This window comes from Aegilops tauschii, chromosome 6 (assembly GCF_002575655.3).
Source record: "Aegilops tauschii subsp. strangulata cultivar AL8/78 chromosome 6, Aet v6.0, whole genome shotgun sequence".
NCBI classification, from domain to species: Eukaryota; Viridiplantae; Streptophyta; class Magnoliopsida; order Poales; family Poaceae; genus Aegilops; species Aegilops tauschii.
Window position 1 is genome coordinate 43,217,548 of NC_053040.3, and position 17,425 is coordinate 43,234,972.

General features: G+C 48.7%; 1 pseudogene; it reads left to right on the forward strand.

Annotated features, from left to right (window-relative positions):
* The window catches only part of LOC109758177 (DNA-directed RNA polymerase V subunit 1-like), an 83,590-nt pseudogene that overhangs the window by 52,075 nt on the left and 14,090 nt on the right, over nt 1-17,425 (forward strand).

A 17,425-nucleotide genomic window follows, 5' to 3' on the forward strand; every position in this document is an offset into this window, starting at 1 on the left:
ATCGACCGCCATAGAATCTTAGCGAGCGGACAATCAAGAAAGAGGTGTTTGATAGTTTCGTTATGGTCACAAAAACTACATCTAGCAGAACCCACCCAATTGCGTTTTGCCAGATTATCCTTAGTCAAAATAACTTGTTTATGCACAAACCACATAAACACTTTGATTCGCAAAGGTACCTTTACTTTCCAAACATGCTTCGAGGAAGGAATGACGCTAGAGTTTATGACGTCCAGATACATGGATTTGACCGAGAACACGCCGTTCTTAGTTAGTTTCCAATACAACTGATCTGGCTGCTGAGACAGCTGGACATCCATCAAACGTCTTACAAGATGAAGCCAGGCCTCCCAACGATTTCCAACTAGCGGCCTCCGAAAAATAATATTGAGGGGAGTGGATTATAGAACGGTTGCAACGTAAGCTTCTCTACGTTGAACAACGTTGTACAGAGTAGGATATTGAAGTGCAAGGGGAGTCTCCCCAAGCCACGTATCCTCCCAGAACCTCGTATTAGCTCCATTTCCGACTAAGAACATTGTCCTGTTGAAAAAGAGTGGCTTGACTCTCACCAATCCTTTCCAAAATGGTGAGTCAGTCGGCCTCACTGTCACCTGGGCCAAGGTTTTAGACTGAAGATACTTATTTCGCAAAATCTAAGCCCAAGTAGCCTCCGTCTCGGACGAAAGTTTAAACAGCCACTTGCTAAGGAGACATCTGTTTTTGACTTCTAGATTTTCAATACCTAGACCCCCTTGGTCCTTCGGCCTACAAATTATATCCCATTTAGCAAGCCTATACTTTCGTTTAAGCTCATCACTCTGCCAAAAGAATCGAGATCGATAGAAGTCTAGCCTCTTCCTGACACCCACCGGGACCTCGAAAAAGGATAGGAGAAACATAGGCATACTGGTGAGGACCGAATTAATCAAAATTAATCGCCCTCCATATGACATGAGCTTCCCTTTCCAACAGCTCAGTTTCTTCTCAAAACGATCCTCGATGCATTTCCACTCTTTGTTAGTCAGCTTACGATGATGAATGGGTATACCTAAATACGTGGACGGTAACGTGCCCAAGTCGCATCCGAACAATTGTTTATACGCCTCCTGGTCATCATTAGCTCTTCCAAAACAGAACAATTCGCTCTTGTGGAAGTTAATTTTGAGCCCGGACAATTGTTCAAATAAGCATAACAGAAGCTTCATGTTTCTCGCTTTCGCCAAGTCGTGCTCCATAAAGATGATAGTATCATCTGCATACTGAAGGATGGGGATACCGCCATCAACTAAATGCGAAACAAGGCCACCTACCTGCCCCGCATCCTTAGCCCGTCCTATTAAAATAGTCAGCATATCAACCACTATGTTGAATAGGATCGGTGATATGGGATCTCCTTGCCTTAACCCTTTGTGAGTCTGGAAATAGTGACCTATATCGTCATTCACTTTAATCCCTATACTCCCTTTTTGCGTAAAGGATTCAATCTGGTTTCTCCAGGCCGTGTCAAATCCTTTCATACGCAAAGCCTGTTGAAGGAAAGGCCATTTAACTTTATCATATGCTTTTTCAAAATCCACTTTAAAAACAACGCCATCTAGTTTTTTTGAGTGAATCTCATGGAGCGTTTCATGCAAGACGACAACCCCTTCAAGGATATTTCTATCTGGCATGAAAGCAGTCTGGGACGGTTGCACAACTGAATGCGCAATCTGCGTAAGTCTGTTCATCCCAACCTTGGTGAAGATTTTGAAACTAACATTAAGCAGACATATAGGCCTGAACTGTTCAATGCGAACGGACTCTGTCTTCTTAGGAAGAAGAGTTATCGTTCCAAAATTCAGCTTAAACAAATGAAGCTGTCCATTAAAAAACTGATGAAACATCGGCATCAGGTCTCCCTTAATGAAGTGCCAACACTTTTTATAAAACTCCGCCGGAAATCCATCCGGTCTTGGAGCCTTATTATTTTCCATTTGTGCGATGGCCTCAAACACCTCTTTCTCCGTAACGGGAGCAGTCAAAATCTCATTCTCGTCAGTCTCAAGTTGAGGAACATCCTCAACCCTTGACTCGTCTAAAGACACAAAATTCTCTTCCGGAGGTCCAAACAAGTGCTTATAATAGTTGGTAATGTAAACTTTCAGGTTTTCTTGACCAACTATCGTTCCTTCGTCTTGTTCTAATTGGAAAATTCTCTTCTTACGATGTTTCCCATTAGCAATCATGTGAAAGAATTGAGTGTTATCCTCGCCTTGGACGATTTTGCGAACCTTAGCTCGCAACGCCCACTTCAATTCCCCCTCGCGGAGAAGCTCTTTCAGCCGCAACTCAGCCTCCATCTTAGTTTCCAGCTCACTGGTATCTAAGATAGAAGTTTTAGCTTTTACTTCAAGGGTCTGAATAAGTAGAAGGAGTCGCTCCTTCTCCGCCTTATATATCCCATGCGTATGCTTAGCGCATCCACGAAGGAACCTTCGAAGATGACGAATCTTGCATTGCCACCGCTCAAAGAGTGACCTTCCTCCTGAGTCTTTAGCCCACTCTCTAGCTAACAACTCGAGGAATCCTTCTCTTTCAAACCATGCAAGTTCAAATGAGAAAATATTCTTGTTACCCACATGAGTTTGAGCCCTCGAGTCAACTAGTAGCGGCGTGTGATCCGAGATACCTCGTGTCAACGCCTGCATTGTTACCAGGGGAAACTTCTGTTCCCATTCGACACTAGCTAAAACACGGTCAAGATTCTCAAAAGTCGGTACCGGTAACGAGTTAGCCCAAGTGAATTTCCTACCCGAGAGCTCTATCTCTCTGAGATCCAAGCTTTCAATGATAGTATTGAACATAAACGACCATCTGCCATCAAAATTCTCATTATTCTTTTCCTCCCTTCTTTGAATAATGTTGAAATCACCCCCCACTAAGATAGGGAGCTGCTCATTACCGCAGACACGGACCAGATCAGCCAAGAAATCTGGCTTGAGTTCTGGTTGCGCGGCTCCGTAAACCGCCACCAAAGCCTAATCAAATCCATCGGCCTTAGTTCTGACCCGAAACTTTACCGCAAACTCTCCCAAAACAACACTCTGAACTTCCAAAGTTTCACACTTAACCCCAAGTAAAACCCCACCGGATCTTCCTTGAGGGGGGAGGCAATGCCAGTCGAAATCTACCCCCCGAGATAAAGTGCTAAGAAATTGTGGAGTGAAGTTGCCTCTTCCAGTCTCAGACAAAGCAATAAAGTCCAAATGATGTTCAAGAGAAGCATCCGCTAGAAACCTTCTTTTAGCCAAGTCTTTAAGACCTCTGCTATTCCAGAAAATGCCTCTCATATTTCTTCATGAAATTTTTTAGAGGTACGGATCCTAGCACTTCTACGCACAGCCGATACTGGATAAACCTTCCGTTTCCAAGTCCGTTTAGGCTTAATGCGATCATCAGATCGGACACCACACTCGGGCTCTGCCGCAATCACCAAAGACTCATCTACATGGTTAGAGATCTCAGGATAGGCATACCCCTCCTCCTCCGTCTCCGGTACCGCAGGGTCAAGATCGGCACACAAACCATCAAGAGCCCTAACCCCAAGCGCATCAATCTCCGACTCATTCATAGGCTTAACGGCAGCTATGTGACGAATCATTTCTAATGCTCGTTGAGCTTCCAAATCAAGAATGTCATTAACAGACCTAGAGATCTCTATATCATTATTACCAAGTGATACTCCTAGTTGGTTTGCATTGTGAACAATCTCATCATTGGTAAAATGCATAATTGAATTCGATTTATTAACAGACATGCCAGTGGAGATCTCGACGTCACGCAGCTTGGCCGCCCTCATAGCATACCTCAGCTGCATGTCATCAACGTTCGGCTGCTCCTGCAGCCTCCCGCTGATCCGCCTCCCCTCAGAGACAGGATCCGGGATCCCACCAAAGGCGATGACCTCCTCGCGCGAAGCTCTGCTAGGGGAAAGGCCTCCTGCCCGTCCCCCAACAGCGGTGACCTAGGCGGGACCACCGGCGCAGCACCACAAGACGACGACAACTCCCGCGCCTGTCCACGGAAGTCCCGCCGAAAGCCGAGACCGGCGAGACCAGCCTAGGGGCGATCCGGGGAGTGTGGCGATAAAACGGCCACGCCACCCGACCCGCCCTCCGAAGCAGAACGCGTCCTGGCAAGAGGGGATACGGCGGCCTCCTGCACGCCCACCCCTCCGCAAGCAGCCGGCCTCAAGGGAGGGAACGCCGAGCTCGCCCTCGGCGCCGACGATGACGGCAACTCGGAGCGCCGGGCCTCCTGCCCGTCACCTCCAACCGAGACCACCGTCGCAGCCACCTCCACCATAGCCGGGGGAAAGGTAAGAGAAGAGGGAGGGGCCTCCTGCCCCTCGGCACCTCCCACCTCAACAGGCTTCGTCACGCACGGACTCACCACAGGGCTCACAGTATCAACTCGGTCGCACCAAAGCCTAGGCGGAGCCGAGAACGCCCCCAAGGAACCTAGCTGCAAAGTGCTCATCGGGACCGCACCAGTTGACCCAACAGGAGCAGTGTCACTAGAATCAGACGGACCAGAAGGCCCCTTGGCCTTATCATCATCACTCTTAGCAGTATCATCCTGGTTCCCCGAAGCACCTCCTCCCTCAGAGGTGTCCATGGGATTATCATCCTCAAACTCACTGAAAAGGTTAGGATCCTCATACTCAACATCCAACTGATACAGAACGCCTTCACGCGTCCAAGGCACCACGTCTGGCAGGAACTCAATGTTAGCAACACTGACAAGTAGACGCGCCACCCCGTGAGCACGTGTGAACTGCATATCCACCTGCTCAGTCTTGCCAATCAAAGAACTCAGGCTCCACGTCACCAAAAAGCTGTCCAGGGGATCAGATGGCGCCCCAGAGAAGCGAACCCAAATTTGAGTTAACGGCGTGCCCTGCGGCTCCTTCTTTTTCCACTCATCAAACTGCAACACAAAACTAGTGCCCGTGACCCTGCTCATATCGAACTTGAGGATTCTCAGCTGATCCTCCTTAGACGGGAAATCTACTTTATAAGTTGTATCTGTGAGCTTGAGCAACGACCACTGAAAATTACCCGGAGCGAGCTCCCTCAACTGCTGAATGATCTGCGCCTCGGTCAACGGTCCATGAACCACCTTCACCACACCGGGGAAGGAGGTCTCCATCGCGGGTGCCAAGGGTTCCACACTGGGATACTCGAAAAACATCAACTCCGAGCAGCAAACCCCGTATATCTGAATGGAAGGTTTAGGCCCCAACATAAGAGGACACTCGGCAACTGAATGTTTAGGTTTCCGGCACAAGTCACATAACTCCGCAGTGCATTCAACCAAAAAGTGTCCCGGTTCACCACAACGGAAACAGGTTAGCTTCTTCTTTTTAGCCGCCCACTTGGACACCTTGTCAATCTCGGACTTCTCCGTACCTTGCTCAGAAGCAGAATCTCCAGTCTGCATGGGCTCCGGCAACGTGACTGCGGCCAGTGCATGAACCATCTCCACCGCCACCTGTGGTAGAGCCGATCCATCGTCAGCCACCTCCGGCTCGACAGAAGTCTTCGGCTGCCTTGGCGGAAGGTGACGCCGGTTCCCACCCCGACCTCCGCGGAAACGACCTCGGAAAGAGCGGTTATTAGGGCCAACCGCACCCTGCACAAAGTTGTCGGGCGGTCCTTGGAAACCCTCGTTGGCATTGCCGTTGTCCACCCAAGCATAGCCACGGCCACCTCCGGTAGACGAAGAGCTCCGATGCAAACCAGAACCATAAGCATCATATCCATCATCGCCCCACTGGCCACGCGGAGGGTTACGATCATCTCCCGCAGATGCACCCGCCTCACGACTGATCGAGCCTTGGCCCAAGCCACCGCGACCACCCGCCATCTGCCTCGGCCACGACCATCGGGGCGGTGGCGGCTCGGCCCTAGGTGGCGGCGGCGGCGCTGCCCTAGGCTGGGGTTGTGGAGGAGGCGCAGCCCTTGGTGGCTGGGGAAGGGCCGCCCTAGCCGGATGCAGAGGAGGTGCCTCCCGAGGCGGCGGCGGAGCCCCCTGAGGCGGAGGCGCAGCCCGCGCGGGAGCCGGCGCGGCAGCAGCCGCAGCCTGAGCAGCGGAGACCCCCGCGGCCCCGGTCGGGTTCCTCACTGCCGGCGCGACCCGCGGCGGAGGTGGCTTTGGCAGCATCGCAGCCGGACGAGGTCCAGGTGGCAGGCGGTGGCCAACGCCGGCGATTCCCAGAGCAAGACGGCGCAAGGACGCCGACGGAAAAATAGGCCTTCCGTGACGGCGAACCCTAGCATGAACGGGGTGAAAGGAGAAGGGAGATCGTGCATGAGGGGGTGACCGACCCGAGGCCACCACATGCACGTCGCCCACACCCGCCGCAACGCAGGCCTGGCCAGCCGCCTGGGCATCTAGCCCAGTACTAGCCAAGCCCACGGCGCCATCGATCGCTTGCGGCCCATCTGTGCCCAAGAGCGAATTCAAATGCGCAAATCTGTCCACCCGAATATCGCGCGCACCGGTCACCGCCGGCAATTGCTGCGACACCATCCAACCACCCTTCTTCTTTCTCCTAGTCACTCTCGTCCAGCACTCGGGACGAAAAAAGTCGGACAAGGTGATAGCCGGCGGCCCCACCTTCGGCAACGGTCCACTCCATGGTTTCACTTTCGACTTCTGTGAAGGAACCGGAGTACCGAGCGATAACGATTTCTTGCAACTCACCAAAAGGTTTAGTCACGGGGATAGATGTTACCAAGCCACGCGTAGATGGCGGCCGAACTGTCGGTTCTGGCAGATCATCATCGTCTTCATCCTCATCAGCAAGAATCCAGAAATGTCCCCCAAACCGCTGCGTAGGCTTTGGTCCGTCGTCGTCCTCCGTAAGATCAACTACGACAGTTTGTTCTTCGCACTCCATGGGCACCTGCACACACTCAAGAACCTCGATATGGAAAAAATCAATCGATAAACGCTTACCGATAGCAAGCTCTTCGTCAACGTTGAGATGTCGTCCGGCCAAAATTTCTCCTTCTTCATCTCGGATCGTCATCCAACGAGACGGGTGCGAGTAGATCAAGCCATTGATCCATCTCCCCACCTCTCAAGCATCTTCAAAACGCACGTACCATTTCGTAGGATTCAAAAACCCCCCGATCCCGATCCTCCGTCGAGGGATCTCGACGAGAAGCCGGGGAAGAGGGCAGATCGAGCGCCGCCACGGGAGCCACCACGAGCGCCGGCCGCATCTCATCCAGAGGAAGAGGCGGATCCGGCGATAACCGCAGCGGCGGCCGAGGCAGAGTCATCTCTCCGCGAGGCGGATCAGCGAGGCGGATCGGCGACGGTGAAATCCCCCCTCCGTCGGCCCCCAAGCCCTCCCCATCGGCCGGCGGGAGCGTAGGCGGTGGCTCCGGCTGGATCGGCGGTGGCGGAGACTCACGCCCGTCGCCCATGTCTAATCGGCGGCGGTGGCGGTGTTCCCTAGTGCATGCTTGATGCAGAAGTACTGTCTTCCATCTGAAAAATGGGGGAGAATTTCACTTCCCCGGCCTCTGCACTAACTAGGGATGCATAGGGCCATTTTAGTATGAGTACCAAGATAAACATGGTCCTTAGAATTTTTTAAATGAGTATCAGGATATTTTTTTGATGAGTGGTTCCACCACACGTCACACTTGATCCTCAATAAATGGGGAAAAACCCCTGTGCATCACCTGTCGATTCTAGGAATTGAACTCGGGTCGTTAGGCTGCACAACCGCATTGCCCAACCACTGAGCCAAGGCTCTCTTTGCACATAGGTGCTAATTGATTGGGAGGTTCTTTTCTCTAGAGAAATAGAATATCATAATAGTGTACTTGATTCAGTTTTATTTTGGTATGGGACATGTTGTCAGCGGAATTTACTGTTCACATAATCCACTAATGCCATCGGTTGAGAATACTACTGAAACTTGGAAGAAATATATAGTCAACAACCATGGCATCAGGGCCATTATTTTTGTTTTCACTCAGTGAATGGCTTCCTACTTTACAGTCTTAGTTGCTGCTAGTTTTGTGCCAGCATGCTTACTACACAAGTGCGTTCTGGACAAGTTCCAACTGATGTTTCCCATCGTTATTTCTTTTATAGGATCTCCCGGCTTTATATTCGAAGGAAATCAAGAAAGAAGATGGTTCCCCGCAAAAAAGGAAAAAGAAAGCAGAGGTTGTATTTCGTTTAGAGTTGAGAGCACCCCCAGAGGAACATATGACAGAAAGCTCTTGGAACTTCCTTGACAAATATGGGTTTCACTATGGTGGAGCCTCCCACTGTAGGGTATTGCTTCCCGAAGAGGTAATAATTTCATCTTGTTCTGTTTTCAAGATGTTGTATAGCATCTTCTTGGACAACAAAGATCCAGATAACCATGTGTTTATGTACACCCTATATAAGTTTGGTTGCAACTTTATGCTGTTTGAAACGTTTCGAAAAATCTCAAGAAAATTTGGATGCAATATAACGGTACCTAATACATGTGAAATATATATATTTGCTGGTACGTTTTTCCGGTGTGAAGCAGTACCCTGTATGACCATGCCGTTTGGATATATGTCCATCGCATTTTGAGGCCTCAATCCTATGGTTTGTAGGATTATCATAGGAAAAACATATGAATGGGGATTCCGGTTCACAGTTTCCTATAGATCTATTTGGTTTGTGCAGAACGAGTACATGAATTTCATAGAAATACTATTCGTTTGTTGTGTTTTTTTGGGAACTACACATTCACTGAAATCTCATCATCTTTGCGTTGGACCGATGCAATGCAATTCCTTAGGACGACAATGTCACCCTTTCACATACATACCCTACTTAGGGCATCTCTAACGCCGACCCTCAAGCCACCCGCATATGTCTAGACCGCGGAAGCCATCCAACACGGACCTGTATTGCTCCGTCGAGCAGTCCGGGTACACTTCTTCCCGCAAATCTCACGCGCCCGCGTGCGTCCCTGCCCGGTGCTAGCTGCCCGCATTCATGCATCACGTATGTTGTACGGGACAAATATCTACCACGCCCGCTCAATGCACGTCCATCCGTATGCCGCCATTAAGCAGGCTCCCTGACCGAGGAACCAACTTCGGTGCCACACATTACCGCACTCGGACGCTTGGCCTCACCGATATCCGCTATTTAAAGGCGGCCACACCCGGCTAGACTCCACGCCACAGCTCCTCCCTTGCACCACATCCATCATGATAGCAAGCGGGAACGCTCTGTGGGAGACCCTATCGACAGAGATGAAACACGAGGTGGCCGCCCTTGCAGCCGCCTGGCAGTCCCGCCGTGTTAGGCGGATCGAGCTGGGCATGCCGGCCAGCTCGCCTGAGGTCTCAGACGGCTATACGGCGCTGGACTACTCGCCAATGCATGCTGGAGAGAAAATCTAGAGACGGAGCCTCCCTCCCCCTCCCTCTCCCGCGACCGCGCCGCCCCCGCGGGCGGCCGGCCGCGCCCAGCCTTCTCCCCCGCGCGCCTCTCCCTCCCCCTTCATCTCTGCCGCCGTCGCCGGCACCCGCCGCGGGCCTGGCCCGGGCGATGCTGGTGGCGGCGGCCCCCTGGCTTTTCCCCTCTCGGGTGTTCGCCGGCGCGGGACGGGGTGACCCCGGTCGGTGCTTCTAGGCGGCGGCGGTCCAGCGGGGTGGCGGGGGCTCCTAGCACGAGCGGGGGCGGACTTCCGGACGGCGGCGTCGTCGTTGGCGGCGGGGCGACGCGGCGGCGCGGTCTGGCGGCGCCCGCTCGGCCCAGATCTTGAGCCCTTCGGGCCCCATCTGGGCCTGGGCGGGCCGGCGGCAGGGTGGGTTTGCTTCGTGGCTTCCGGGAGGCGGGGAGAGGCGATGAGCGGCAGGGTGTTGGCGGCGCCATCGCCGGCTTGCTGCAGCGTGGCGACGGGGCTTAGCGGGCCCGTTTCGGGCCTGGCCGGGCCAGGGGTGGCCTGGCATGCCCTCCTGCCTTGTCCGGACGGCTACCGCGACGGTGCCGGAGGCTCTGGCCTCCCGCACGACGGCGGTGGAGGTAGTTCCCTCCTGTTCGGCTTCGGTGCTGCTTCTCCCTCCGTGGGGTGCTTCTCTCCGGTCCGTTGGGCGGGGGGGATTGGAGTACGGGAGAAATCCTTGCCGGTCTTCGGCCCAGATGCGGTGACACCTGCGGGTGCCACCATTCCTTCTTGGAGGGTGTCGGTGATATCCATCCCCCACCTTCCTTCGCGTGCCGGGGAATCCCTAGGACATTTCCGGGTAGCAGCGTCGTCGGCGTCGCTTTCCTTCTTGGAGGTGCTGTTTTGTGCGCGGTGGTCCGGAGCCTCGGGTTGTAGTGGTTTGTCTCTAGTGGGCGTAGCGGTGGCGGGTCATCCGCGCTCTGTCGAGCTGCCGTTGTTGGCATTTGCTTCTTCTTCTTTTTCTTTTGGGCTTGTTGTGCTATTCGCCCTAGCGATCCTGTATCGGTGTTGGTTGCTTTGGAATACAAAGCGGGGGGAAACCCTTTTTCGGTAATGCATGTCGGACCAAGGTTTTGGGTACCGGGCGAAAAATTCGGATACCGCCCGGGATCCGTGTTTCTTGCTACCCCACGAGAAACCTGCGTACTGAGCAAAAAATTTCGATTTTTTTGAATTTGAACGGCTACAGTGAAGTCAAGTACGACAGAAACTCTTCAAAATCAAGAAGCTGTATGTGGTCTGGTGGAAAATATGGAGCTCCCTTCCTCGCTCACACCGGTAGGTCCGATAGTTCGACACCCGGTACTCCCATATTTTCTTTTTTTACTAAACCAACTCATAAATAAATATTTGAAAACACAATAGGAGAATCGTACCCACAACCTCACACACATTGAAGACGGACGGGGAGAACCTGCCACTGCACCAACAGCGAATTTGTGAACTTTTCGAGCTCCGAACTAATATATTCCTATCTCAGAAAAATTTGAATTCAAATTATGTTTCAAAAATTCAAACATTTTTCCTTGAAATTTTTCAGTAACCGCGGTATCCGCGTTTCTCACCCACCCTCGGAATTTTGTTGGGATTCGGTAGCAGGAGGAGCAAAGGTACAACCTGCTCCTTGAGCAGCATCGACTGGCGGAGGGCCAAATCTACGGCGAACACGCAAGCAAGGCGGCCATGGCCACCATGGCGGCAGTGAACCCGAACTTTGTTGCGGAGCAGCGCGCTTTACGAGGCTGCATGCGCAACGCAGTTCTGACAGCCAGACACGGCCGTGGCCGCGAGCTGCGTGTTCTATGCGCCGCGTCCAACTTTTGGGGGCGCACGTGGCAGGTGGACAATGACGAACCATCCACGGCCATCATCGACCTCACGTCCACCGGTGCCGGCGACGGATAGGTCATGGACTCCTACGAGGATGAGTAGGGAATGGGAGGCGGCAGGGCATTGTGTCCCAAGTGGGTCGGCCCGTCTTCCATGTTCTACTCTTCCTCGCCGGAGACCGCACCTTCAGTTCTCGAGTCTTGAACCCCGCCGCCGTTCGTGGAGACGGCAGATGGAGGACGTGGTCGCCGATGCAGAATACAAAGCAAGTGGACGACAACCACAGCTGAATGATAGGTTTTCACATCGTTTTTTTGTTCTAAATGTTCGAAATGTAATGAAAATCCATCGTGTTTGCATGAATCCCTTTCGGTTTATATGAAAATCCGCCGTGTTTGCCTGAATTATGTCTGATTAGTGTGAACCGTGGTTGAAATGTATGCGGGCAGAATTGGATGGCAGCCTTCGGCGCACCAATGTCCGCGGACTGCCTCACCCTCTGTCCACGGATGGATGGCGAAGCAAATTTGCAGGTTAGCGTTGGAGATGCCCTTATAGGGCTTGTTTGATTTGCCCTGGCTGAGTAGAAATAACCTTTGGCCCATGTTGTGCAACTAGTTTGGTTGCTAGCATAGCACCGCTGAGCAGTTTTCTGCATATTGATTGAACGCCTACATATGTGGTTTAGGGTGAGCAGATTCAAATCATAACTATATCTTTGTTGGAAGGTATAAACCAATACATGAACATCACACTTACCTTCGAATGATATTTGGGGTGGTACATTATGGAATGTTAATCTCATGAGTGATACCCATTCTTTACCTCCTGAAAACATGGTAATGTCTAAAGGAAGGATCACAGAACCCGAAGCCCAAGGGCTCACAGTTACTTGCCCCTTTATTTTTCTTACCGAGTCACCATTTTTTTTTGGTATCCAGCAACCTACTATCCAGGCTTTTAATATATTATTTTCCAGGCTTTTAATATATTAAAGAAGATTCCGGATGACACGAGAAGAAAGCTAGCTGCACGGGGATATATTGCTCAATCTGGATATGTGATGAAATATCTCCCAGTACCGCCTAACTGCCTCTATAATCCAGAATTCACAGATGGGCAAAGCCTCAAGTCCAATGTGAGTTTTGTTCTGTGCATTTCCTTGATCTTTGTAAATTTACTGACTGGTTTATACCTTCCCATATTGTTTTTCTTCTTGTTTCAGGCCATCTCTATATCTTTGTTTGGAAAGATACTTGAAAAGATAGAGAAGACAAAAGAATCAGCATCTGGTTCCCCAAACTTTGAATCATATGACACTGAATCAACTGAGCTACAATTTTCAATCGGCCAATATATACAGGCCAGGGGTACTACAAAGGTATGTGTCATGATTTTGAAGCAAACTACCTTTTTTTGGCGTGAATGGAAGCAAATTACCTAATTATTCATATTTGCATGGTGCACAAATTAAATAGGTGCAAGCAAACTCTAGCTCATCAAATGGACCAAGTTTGAGTCAGACTGTTCAAGTTCGCTTCTAAATTATCACCTAGTTATTAATTATAGGATTACAATCGGTTCCATTGAACATGGTGATGCTTGTGTGTATATGACAAAAAGTTAGGAATGTTCACAATATGATTGTGTCTGTCCTCTTCTGAGTGTCAAGAAAATTTGGATTTTCCATAGAATCATATGGAAGAGCTTTCTGGGTCCTTGACCACATTTTTTAACCATCAGCATGAGTGAACTCCGGCTCCTTCTCAGTGTTCTTGGTGTGCTGATGAAAGAAGCACCTGCTAGCGATAGTTTACCAGCGCCATTTGCATTTATGTTCTGATCAGATTCATGTATGTCTATTTAATCGTTCAATGACTTTTGTTTTGAAGGTTCCTCAAGGTGCAAAGAGATTTGCAGCTAGCACTGATTCATCTCATTCGTCAACAAAAGAATGGCTTGAGAAGATGAAGACATTGTTCATCAGCAAAGTGTCAGGATTTTCATACTGGAGATCCCTATATTGGAGTAGATGTAGTTGGACTGCCTTTTGAAGTGGCAAAAAGGATAACTTTTGAAGAACCGGTTACAGACATCAACATACACAGATTGCAAGAGGTTGTTGACAAGGGATTGTGTTTGTCCTATAGAGATGGTCAAGCAACATATGCAATCAATGTAGGATCGAAAGGATCACCCACTCTGAAAGTGGGTCAAACGATCAGTAGAAGAATCGTTGATGGTGATGTTGTTTTCCTCAACAGGTCACCTAGTACTCACAAGCATTCTCTGCAGGCATTGAATGTATGCATCCACCATGGTCATACAGTCAAGATAAATCCCCTACTATGCTATCCGTATGGAGCAGATTTTGATGGTGATTGTGTACAGATCTTTTATCCTCAGTCACAGTCTGCAAAAATTGAAGCATTGGAGCTTTTCAGCGTGGAGAAGCAACTGTCTAGTTCACACAGCGGGAGACTAAACCTCCAGCTAACTAACGACAGCTTGCTAGCTCTGAAACTCATGTCTTCAAGAACCATGTTAAGCAAAGAATCAGCAAACCAGCTGGCAATGCTCCTGTCGCTCTCTCTTAATGCACCTGCTGTGATCCAACCAAAGCCATGCTGCACAATTACAAAAATAATACAAAGTGCGTTGCCGGCAGAATTGACTTGTGAAGGTGACAGCACTGTCATAAAACTTGATCTTGAGAAAGAATCCGTTCAGGCCTCATTTTCGGACTTGGTGTCCTCCATTATTTGTGTTAAGGGCCCGGGAGATGCGCTCAAGTTTTTGAATGCACTGCAGCCCCTTTTCATGGAGTTCCTACTACTTGATGGTTTTAGTCTAACTCTGCAAGATTTTAGTGTACCCAAGCTTCTGTTGGAAGGAGCACAGGAGTGTATTAAAGAACAGTCTTCTGTATTTGAGCAGTCAAGAAGGTGCTTCAAAAGCCACTCTGTTGACTATAATCTCAAGAACATCAAAGAGAAAATTTCAAATTTTGTCGTGAAATCATCTCGTCTTGGTCTTCTGGTTGACCCAAAGAGTGACCCTTCAATGTCAAAAGTAGTTCAGCAGCTTGGTTTTGTTGGTCTGCAGCTGTACCATGAGGGGAAGTTGTACTCAGGTCGTCTGGTGGAGTCTTGTTTCTCAAATTTTGTTAATAGACACCCACCAATTGGAGAAGGAATTCAACATGCTCCAGAGGCTTATGGTCTTGTGCAAAGTTCATATTTCCATGGTCTTAATCCTTACGAGGAGCTAGTACATGCTATATCTACAAGAGAAACTATTGTCCGCTCCTCAAGAGGTTTGCCAGAAGCAGGAACTCTGTTCAAGGGTCTAATGGCCATCTTGCGAGATGTAGTTGTATGCTATGATGGAACTGTGAGAAACATCTGCAGCAATTCAATCATGCAACTTAAATACAAAGAAGATCCAAGTGCTATAACTCCTGGAGAACCGGTTGGTGCCTTAGCTGCCACTGCTATCTCCAACCCTGCTTATAAGTCTGTCTTGGATGCTTCTCAGAGTAATAATACTTCATGGGAGTTGATGAAGGTAGTAATTACACTGTAAATTGCTCTAGTCACTATTATGTGCATCTGTATCTCAAGCTATGTTGTACCTACTGCTAACATGTTCTTAACCAAACAGGAAATACTACAGACAAAAGTTAGCTATAAAAATGATGCGAAAAATCGAAAAGTTATCCTGTTTCTGAATGACTGCTCTTGTCCCAAGAAATTTTGCAAAGAGAAGGCAGCTATTGCAGTGCAGGGTTGCCTAAAGAGAGTCACATTAGAGGATTGTACCACTGATATCTGCATCGAGTATGTATATCCATGCCATCAGTTCTAGAGTTAATTTGATACATTGTTTTTAGTATTTATTGTCATTTGCGCTGAATAGCACGAATACGACATTTGCATTTTCAGGTATCAGAAACAAGTTAGTTTGAAGGGAACTTCAGAAGCCACCCCAGCATTTGTTGGCCATATTCATCTTGAAAAGGTATTGTAATTTTTTTTAGCTTTTCACATACAGGCTGTGTTTTTTTTGTAATTATATATGATACATATGAATGTATATTTCGCAGGAACATTTAGAACAGATAAACGTTAGCACTGATGATATTCTTTGGAAATGCCAAGAAGTTTCTGGGAAACATGGGAATAAGAAAGGAACTCTTGGTCTGCTGTTTAAAAAGATTAGTTTCTCTACTTGGTAAACTTTTTTTCTCTACTCTGCAATGGTTTTTCTGTTGCATCTTATATACCATGGTTATTGGTCAGGACTGAGGCAAGCCTCATTTTTAGCGGGTAGTGGTTACTGGATGCTGGTGACATATTATTTTTTAATACTTGTGTTGTTCTTGGTCAACATGGGTGATATCTAATATTTCAACGTGAGAACTGAATACTTGATGTTGTTTGTAAATGTTTACTTTCTGATTTCATACATAGATTCTGTAACATGCTCGCTGACATGCATGTGCATTGTTGTAAACATATGCTGAGAATACCTTAGATGAAGAGAGATGGGAGATTTTTTCGATAAAGGACTTTTCATTGAATAGATATATCGAGGTGATACAATCGCATCAAAAGAAAACCCGGCCTCTGCATAGCTAGATGCACACAGCCAAAAAGTCAAGAGTGCCCTAAGAATAATAAAAATAATTCGGTACAAAGCGAAGCAAATAAATCATGTCGAGGCTAAGATGCGGTAGATCCTATCCGTAGATCACACCGTCATCCATGAGGGTAGAAAACCTCTCTGGCTAAACGCTCCAGCCATGTAGACGCCATCATAAAAAGGTCCCTGTTCTCCGGCCTCTGCAGGATAGACTAAGTGACTAAGTACGGAGCCATCGTGTACAAACATGAATAACCTGCATAGGAGATGAGACACATTTGTTATTGAAGATCACATCATTCCTGGTAAGCCACAGTGCCCACCATAAGGCCGCCCCTCCCACGAGAATATGTGCAGAGAATTGTTTATCAGTACCCCGCAACCAGTTGCCGAACATATTTCGTGCACTACGTGGTGGGTATAAATTAGAAGCTACCTGAACTATGGCCCAAACTGCCCGAGCGAATTTGCACTCGAATAATAAGTGTCTAATAGTCTCGTCATGTTGGCAAAAGACACATGTCTTAGAACCATGCCAGTTTCGTCGTGCCAGATTATCTCTAGTTATAATGACTCCTGTATGTAAAAATCAGAGGAAAATCTTCACTCTTAGAGGCATTTTGAGCTTCCACAATTTCCTGTTATCAACTAGAACATCACAATGAACCATTGCATCGTACATGGATTTGACAGAAAATTTGCCATTCTGATGCAAATTCCATCGAAAGACGTCCGGCTCATCTGACAGTTGAATGTCCTCCAGACGAGTGAGTAATTCATTCCATGCTGCCAGGCGAGGGCCAAGAAGGTCCCTACGGAAAGAAATATCAGGGTTTTGTTGTCCTAAAACTTGTTTGATCGTGACAAAATTATGTCTGACAATCCTGTACAAGCTCGGATATTGCACCGTTAGTAGGTTGTTCCCTAGCCAGGTGTCTTCCCAGAATTGAACCTGAGAACCATCCCTAACCGAGAAGGTCCCGAATTGGAAAAAGAATTCCTTGGCCTTCATCACGCCACTCCAAAAATGCGAATCCCCGGGTTTCCAATGAACTTGAGAAATGGCATTGGATCCCACACATACTTGTTGCGAATGATTTCCTGCCATACCCCATTCTTAGAGAGTAATTTGTAAACCCACTTGCTGAGAAGAGCAATATTTTTTTATCTCAAGGTCTTGAATTCCCAGCCCCCCTTGACTCTTAGGTCTGCATAATGCGCTCCACCTAGCCAATTGATATTTCTTGGATTCATTATCACACTGCCAAAAAAATTTGGCTCTAAAGTAGTCTAGTCGCTGGAGAACCCCTTTCGGTAGGTGGAAGAATGACAACATATATAGAACCATGTTGCTTAGGACAGAATTGATCAAGATCAAACGTCCCTTGTAAGATAAGAGTTTGGCCTTCCAACTTACTAGACGTTTCTCAAGTCTCTCTTCCA